Here is an 8,399-nt window from a genome sequence, read left to right as displayed (position 1 = left end):
TCTGTACTTCCCATGCACTTTGGCCTATATTCAGCTCTACAGGCAGAATGTTTACCATCAGGTAACGAAAGCAAAAGTGGATATGAATCCATTCTTCCTTGCAGGAGTGAGCATCTGATTATCATCACATTTCATTCCTAAAATAGTCGTTCAATAGACAATGCAAAATGTAGTCTGGCTGACATTTTTCTACGATTCCTTTTCTAGAACTCCAGAGATAATTCTTTAAGTTGAGAAAGTTGTTAGCTGAAGTTAGGGATTGAAGTCCTGGGTTCTATTTATTCCTAACAGTACTGTGGTACCTCATGCTTTATAAATAACCTTTATTGACTAAACTTTGGCACGCCTCAGGTTACCGATTATAATTATGCCAAAATAACATCTTTTTCTCTTCTGATAATAATTTCTCTGTTTCCTTATAAAGTTGGACTAATACCGTGGAATCAGTCTACTTGAATGGATTGGGGTGGGAGCAGGGAGATCGCATGTGTCAAATTACATGATTGTAACCATGGAAGCCAACCAGATTTGGCTCTAAAAGCAATAGCCTTCACATGCTTGGCAAAGGATCTTCATTAACTATTTTGGTTGAACCAGCTTTACCGTGGCATGTAGAGTTTCTCGGTCAATGAAGGCTTGTACAATGTTAGAACCAAGGGGGTGGACATAGGCATACATGTGAAATATAGGCAAAACCTTACTCATAAACTATGGTATGAGGCAGATTATCTGTTGATGCCTTTGTGCAAAGCTGACATGTTGACCCCACCTCTTTATTTTTACTGCATAGTCAAGATCAATGAGAAATAATTATAATGTAATGATTTCATTTTTTTACACGGAGTATTTATTTTTGAAAAGAGAGGGTATTTTCTATTATTATATTTGTAGATATTGCTACGACATGTATTTTTCTGTGTTACAAACAAAACTCTCCGAAAACGTAACTTCAAAGGGAAATTCAAGATTTACAAAATAAGTAGAAAGTTCCCAAGGCAGGGAGTCTCAGAGAAAGCTCCTTCCTCCACCCTCACCCCCTGGCCTGAATTTCACAGGCAGCAGCTTTTTTCCAGTTGTAAAGTTAGTCTTCAAATATAAACCGAGGTCCTGGGCTCCATTACTGTTGCTGGCCAGAAAACTAGAGTCAGTGTTATCTCTAAGTTTGTGAAATTCAGAAAGAACAGCTCTGTGGTGGCAGGGCTAGAATTTTATAGCCTGGGTAAGGAATGCCATTGAAGTTGTCAGACTCATAAACTTAAAATGTTTAGATCTTTAGGAAGGGAGGGAGCACGGTGTGATGGTAGAAATAAAGAGCTCCAAGTCTTCGGGATGATGTTTTTTTATTCCGAAGACTCTTGTGTGTTTTTCCAACTGTATTTTGGTGTCCTCCGGCCTCAGTTTCTCTATCCACATAATGGAATACTTGTGAGAATTAACATACCTTTGCTTGAGGCTCAGCTTAGATGCCATTTTCTTTGGGGAAGGCGTTCTTTGAGATCCTGATTTTTGGTTTGGTGTTTAATTTTTTTAACCCCCTGCTCCCCCCCCCCCCCCGCCCCCGCTCCCCAAACACCCTGCCTGAAACTCTATGCTTTCTTACCACAGGGTTTTATGTTTGCTTGTTTACTTCTCATTACACTCCGTCTCCTCTGCCCCTCATCCCTCCAGATTTTAAACTCTGGTCTAAAATGATTTTCACTGTTATAATTGTAGTGCATAGCCCTGTGTCTAAGTAGTGAGACATTCAGGTAAATGTTTATTGACAGAAGAAGGGGAAAAAAGAACAGGTATCATTCTTGGTGCCCAAGGACACGTCTACATGACATAATTGTTACAAGATTAAATTTTATTTTGCGTGTGTATGTAAGTGTGGGTGGTAAGTGATATAGCCTTATTAGCATGGCTCAAGAAGAAAAGAGAAGGTCATGTTGGTGAATGATTCTTAACAGCCAAAATGATTCATGGAGGTATGCACGCCTGGCATGCATTCGCTGCTAGAGTGATGGGCAGGGCACAGCTGCTGTGGAAGCTTTCTCCCTGCTGGACTGCCAGCCTACACCCACAAAAGGAGGGGAGCTCCCTTCTATCCTACATTCAGATAGGGACACACCATGTGGCCGTGAGGGAACTGGGCAACCCAGACTAGTTTAAGTTAGTTGTGCTAGTCGGCCAATAATGCTGACATTTATTGAGCACTTACTATATCCTGATACCTAAGTCCTGACACGATGAATTCAACGAATTGTCACAATAAAGACTATGATGATTCCTATTTTAGACATTTTTAAGGCATAGAGAAGTGAGGCAAGTTACCTAAGTTCACCTAATCAGAAAATGGAGGAGGCAGGTGTCAAACCCAGGCGGTCAGGCTGTGGCCACATGTAACCGTCCTGGAATCCTGCCTCTCCAGAGCAGGACGGCCTGCACTCTGAGCAAAGCAGCCGGGATGGCCGGTTGTTGTATTAGTTGGTCAACCAAACAATCAGTCAATATTTTGGACTACGGCTTGGTGCTTCGGGAGTCATCCAAGCAGTGGATGTCAAGGCCCTGGTCCAAGAGCCTTGCCGTCATGCAAATCAGGCGGGTTCTTAGAGAACATTTCAGGGGTGCGTGGGTGGCTCAGTCGGTTGAGCGACTGACTTCAGCTCAGGTCACGATCTTGTGGTTTGTGAGCTTGAGCCCCGTGTCGGGCTCTGTGCTGACAGCTCAGTACGTGGAGCCTCTTTCAGATTCTGTGTCTCCCTCTCTCTCTGCCCCTCCCCCACTCACACTCCATCTCTCTCTCCTAAACATTTAAAAAAAAAAAAAAAGAAATTTCAAGTCAGGGATATGATTATGTGCTTGTTTGCATGGCATAGTGAGTACCATTCACGCCCAGGTACTGAGAAGCATTCTTGCCCTCCTGTGGGTGAGTTCTGAGGAAAAAGGCATTCTGCGACCTGCATGTATTCCTCATCTGAAACGATTCAAATTGCAGACCACCATAGGCATCACTTCTGTTCCCTTGAGGAAAAAAAACTTCAGGCAGGGCTGGCTTGATCACTGCTGAAGGAGAGGAGGAGTTTTTGGTGTGACTGAGAAAAGGACCAAAATGGTAACAATGCTATACGCCTAATAACAACAACAACAACAACAACAACAACGAAAGAACACTTCGGTGCCATGCGCTGTTCTGACATATATGTGCTCATTTAATCTCTACACACATTTCCCCGTTTCCTCCTCCAAATAACACTGCAAGGTAAGTACTGGTGCTATTCCTATCTGGCGAATGACAAGACTGTGGCACAAAAAGATAAAGCACCTTTGGTAGTAAAAGGCAAAGTCTGGGCTTTTATTGATTTTGCCTTCATAGCCATCCGGTTCTTACTCTGCACCAGACACTGGTTTAAAAGCTTTACATATGTTAACACGTTTAATCCTCATAGCACTCCCGTTTCAGACGTGGGGAAACTGAGGCAGGGAAAAATGAAGTAACTTGTTAAGAGCACATGCCTGGTAGTTCTAACCAGCTGTCTGAGGTGAAAGCCTGATCTTGTAACCATTTTGTTCTACAGCCCCTGCTTGACTTTCTCTCATGACTTTCCTAAGACTGCCTGGGTTTTGTTACCTTTCAAATAACATCAAAAACAGTTAAGCCTACTTACAGGATTAAATGTGACGGTTTATGTGAATCATTAGCACAAGGTCCAGCACATTGTTAAGACTCAATGTATGTTAATTTAGAATGTTATCAGAATTTATATATATATGTGTGCATATATTTATAATGTTTATGTTTATATATTTATAATTAAATACTTATTAATATTTTATTGTAGATAATTTATATTTAATTTAATGTATTTTATTAATATTAATATTATCAATCACCTATTTAATCAATTAAATATTATTTAATCAAACATTTATTTAATTAAATATTATTAAATTAAATATTTATATATCTATACTATTTATATATCTATATAATTTTACTTAGGGATTAGAACCAGGTTCAAACATGTATTTTTCACTTATTAGCTGGGCAACATACTTAACTTTTCTGTTCCTCGGTGTCCTTCCCTATGAAATGGAGGAAATAATAGTATCTATCTCAGAGGATTTTTGTGAAGATAAATGAGACCATCTATTTAGAGAACAGAGCTCTGTGGCTAGTGCTCAATTGATGTTCGCATCTATTATTAGGAAAAGTAAGGGAATGGAGTCCGGAGGGACACAAAGGAAGGAAGTTTACTATGGAGACTTCGTGGTGTAATTAAATATGAGTGACTCAAATGGCATGCCTCTGGGGGTGGGGTCAGGAGAGCAGTTTGCCAGGACCACCTGACTTCCTGCAGACATCTCCTCACAGTGCTGCAGAGCCCGTGCTCAGGAACCAGGCAGTCCCGAGTTCTAGTCAACGCTCTGCGTAGCTCAGGCAAATGATTTAATCGCTCTAAACCTCTGATTCCTCATCTATGCAATGGGGATAATATCACTGCTCTCCTGGGATTGTCAGGAGGATTAACTGAGACATTGTGTACAATTCACTTGGCACAGTGCCTGGCAAATAATAAACTCCCAGTAAAAGGTAACGATCGGTGTCACTAAAAGTTGTCATGGAGGGTGGAAAACACAGCCTCATGATTTACACAATTGTGTAACCATTTCTGACTAACACATGGGCTACTCCCATGTTCCTGAAGAATTTATTTTAAATTTTTTTTAATATTTATTTTTGAGAGAGAGAGAGAGAGAGAGAGAGAGAGAGAGAGGATGAGTGGGGGAGGAACAGAGAGAGAGGGAGACACAGAACCCGAAGCAGGCTCCAGGCTCTGAGCCGTTAGCACAGAGCCGGATGCAGGCCTCAGACTCACAGACCGCGAGATCATGACCTGAGCCAAAGTCAGACACTCAACCAACTGAGCCACCCAGGTGCCCCACCTAAGGATTTTTAGTGTGAGGTTATGTCATTTGCTCTAGCTGCTACAAGCTTGGCCTTGTCGTCACAGGGTCGGGGGATCTTTGGAACTGGGAAAGCAATTGGTAAAGTAGAGAAAGATGATAGAGATGGTTTCATTTGAACGTTCGTTTTAATAAATCAGAAAAATGAGATCAAAGGCATTTAAGGGTCCCGCTCAAGAGCAGAGATCTGAGCTTGGGTAAGTAAGACGAGAATCCATGTCTTCTGGTCCCCATACCTAAAAATCTCCATTGAAGGGAACAAGCAGATTTCTAAGTCATGTCTAAGCTATTTCAATTTTATGTCATTGTGGTGAGGGGTGCTAAATGCAGCCTTAATCACTTAAAAGGGTTGATATGCTGACTGAGGCATTGAGGACAATCTGATCGAATGAGTTTTTGTTTATAAGGGACTCGTGATCCTGCAAGTGAAAGTTCTATGTGTACGTGTGCTCTTTTACAAAATACAGCGAGGACAAGTATGCATACCTGACTCTGAACTTGCAAAGACACAAAAATGAATCTTAGTTTTCACTAATTAATAACCAATATTATTAATATTTAGGCCAAAGAGAAATCACATGTTGTATCGCAAGGTACAAAGGCAAGTAATAGTTGGGGAAGATAAGAAAAATTTCCATTTTGAATGCTAACTCAAAATTGCAGCCATAATTTTCAACGTGTCATTAGAGTAATCCTTTATAGTTTAAATTCCATAATCGTTTAACTGACCATATGTATTTTGTACTCATAAATCAAAATGTTCTTATGTTCAAAGGTAAAATTTGATAATTTGTACCATTTAAGATTATGTTTGGCTGTAAAGAAGGGGAGAAAAACCTTTCAAAATAAGAGTGGCCTGATAACATAAACATCGATTTTTCTTTCAGCTAAAAGAAATGTCGATGTGGTCAGTACAGAGTGCAGCCATAAGGTGTCATTAGGGCCCAGACTCCTATCATCCCACCTTACCCTCTGTCCAGAGACTGGTTTCTGTTTATCAAACTCTGTGTCTCTTCTTTTCCCATAATAATAGAATTGTAACTGAGGTGTGGCTCTCCAGTTGGGCTCATGGAATCTCCCAGTCTCCCTTGTAGCTGGATTTGGCCATGTGATAAAGCTCTTGCCAGTGATGAGGAGAAATGATGTAAGCAGTTTCCTCTTTGTTTGCCTAAGAGGAGATCTATGATCCCGGCTTTCCACTCTTTCCCCCACTTTGGCTTTGGCTGGATGGTAATGGCTAGAGTGGCCGTGGAAGCCACACAACAAAGAGGACAAAGTCACCATGAGCCTAAGTCCTTGGATGACTGGAAGAAAATTGCCCATTGCTGGGAAGCCTCACTTTCTCTGAGAGAAATCATCTGTCTTCCAAGTCACCAAGTCTGGATTTTCTTTGTTACAGCAGCCTAGCCTACTTTACCTCAGATTTCTTCCCAGGTGTGATTTGCATTCCCAGGCTCACCTCATGGTCCAAGATGGCCCCGTGAGCCATCCGTGTGTGTGACAGCTCCAGTCATCATATCCGTGTTGCAAATCAGGAGGAGGGTAAGCAGAAGGACAGAGCTCTCCCATGTGAGTCAGGCCCTTTCAACTGGCTTGCTGGAAATCATCCAACGAACCTCTCGTTGGGCAGAACTTTGCCACATGGTCACACCCAGCTCATAAGAGGCCAGGAAACATAATCTTTTATTTTGGGGGACGATATGCCCAAGTAAAATCAGAGTTCTGTTCCCAAGAAAGACATCGAAGTTAAGCAGATGCCAAGCTTTGCCACAGATGCCTTTTTTTTTTCCAGTGAAAAGGTAAGTGGTAAAGAGTCTAACCACCCCAGTGACCAGATATCCTTAATTATTTCACTTCCTCACAAAGCACTAATGAGTAGTATAATTATTTGTCTTCTTAGAAATTACGCTCTCAGAAAAAATTATGCTGTCCAAGGTGATTGCCGTGTGTGTGTGTGTGTGTACATGTATGTATGTGTATGCATGTGACGGTGTAAGTATTTGGGGAAGGGAGATGATGGGGTTTGGCAGTGCTAATAAAGCTGACAAGGCCCACGCTTTAGGATGATGCTTTTTGTTCTAAGGGGAAAACACAGTTCCTCCAGGATTCAGAGGATGTCATCTTTCTCCCAGAGTTGGAGATGTTACAGACGTTGCAGCTTACCCCGGGAGATGGCCTGCCAAGGGGATCTTACTCAGTTGATGAAATATGTTTCTAGAGAGCTGTTTATAGTGTTATATTGTAGAGAAGTTTCTCTAGGAGAGTCTCTCTTCTTCTGCAATTTATATTGTTAAGCTCTCAAATAAACTCAGTTCAGGGATTTTCTAACTGGCTTCCAGACCCATATTTAATGTTGCCATACAAGATATTTGACAGAGTCCTTACAATGTAACGTAACTACTGGATGGCATGCATACGTGCTCTGGACACTGGTGAGAACCTCGAATTTCCTGTCACGTGGTATCTTTGGTATCTTTGCTGTGTGAGTAATATTAATCCAAATACATTCCATACATGCATTCAGTACAATTTTGATTGGAACCGGGCATGATTCATTCTAGCCTCAGATTTAGTGTCCCCTCCCATTAATGTCGTGACCTATTGAGACAGTAAATGGACAGAAAATTGGAGAAATGTGTTGTAACCATCACTTTAAAGTGATCATTAAAATTAAAGACACTGTCATTAAAATAGACCCTAACACTTCCATTAGTTTTTTTCAGATCTCAAGTATCAAAGTGATAGTGTTCTTTTTAAAAATTTTTTTTAACGTTTTATTCATTTTTGAGACAGACAGAGACAGAGCATGAACGGGGGAGGGGCAGAGAGAAAGGGAGACACAGAATTGGAAGCAGGCTCCAGGCTCTGAGCCATCAGCCCAGAGCCCGACGTGGGGCTCGAACTCACGGACTGCGAGATCGTGACCTGAGCCGAAGTCGGCCGCCCAACCGACTGAGCCACCCAGGCGCCCCCAAGTGATACAGTGTTCTTAACAGTTCTCTAGTAAGAAGCAGAGACCATTTATTTCTCATGGGTTGATATTCCCTGTTAAGCAGATGATATTTCTTTTGGTTACAAATTAATTGTTAGACTGTCTTAACAGCAAGCACTAAAAAAATACCAGTAATATATTCATGAGGCTAATCACTTTGGAGCAGAGTCGAAGCAGTTTTTTAAGCTTGTGGCTCCCGCTCTTAGGAGCTGCCCGTGACTTAGTGCCTCAGAAATGGGGTTGCAGTTCAGACGGGAAAGGAGGCTCATCATTACAGTAAAGTGCTAGAAAATAGTTGCAGTTGAGCTGAAGGAAAAGAGGAAGCCTTGTCAGAGACGAATCTTCAGGTTGGGGTCTGTGGCTGAAACAACTGGTTGTCTTTTGACATCTGCTCTCCCTTTGCTCTTACAGCCACAGGGTTTGTAGCTGGGCCTGCCGTGCAACCAGCCGTGCACAGGTG

The sequence above is a fragment of the Prionailurus bengalensis genome, chromosome B1, assembly GCF_016509475.1.
Source record: "Prionailurus bengalensis isolate Pbe53 chromosome B1, Fcat_Pben_1.1_paternal_pri, whole genome shotgun sequence".
Classification (NCBI taxonomy): Eukaryota; Metazoa; Chordata; class Mammalia; order Carnivora; family Felidae; genus Prionailurus; species Prionailurus bengalensis.
The sequence above is the reverse complement of the archived record's forward strand: the minus strand, read 5'-3'. Positions refer to the sequence as shown.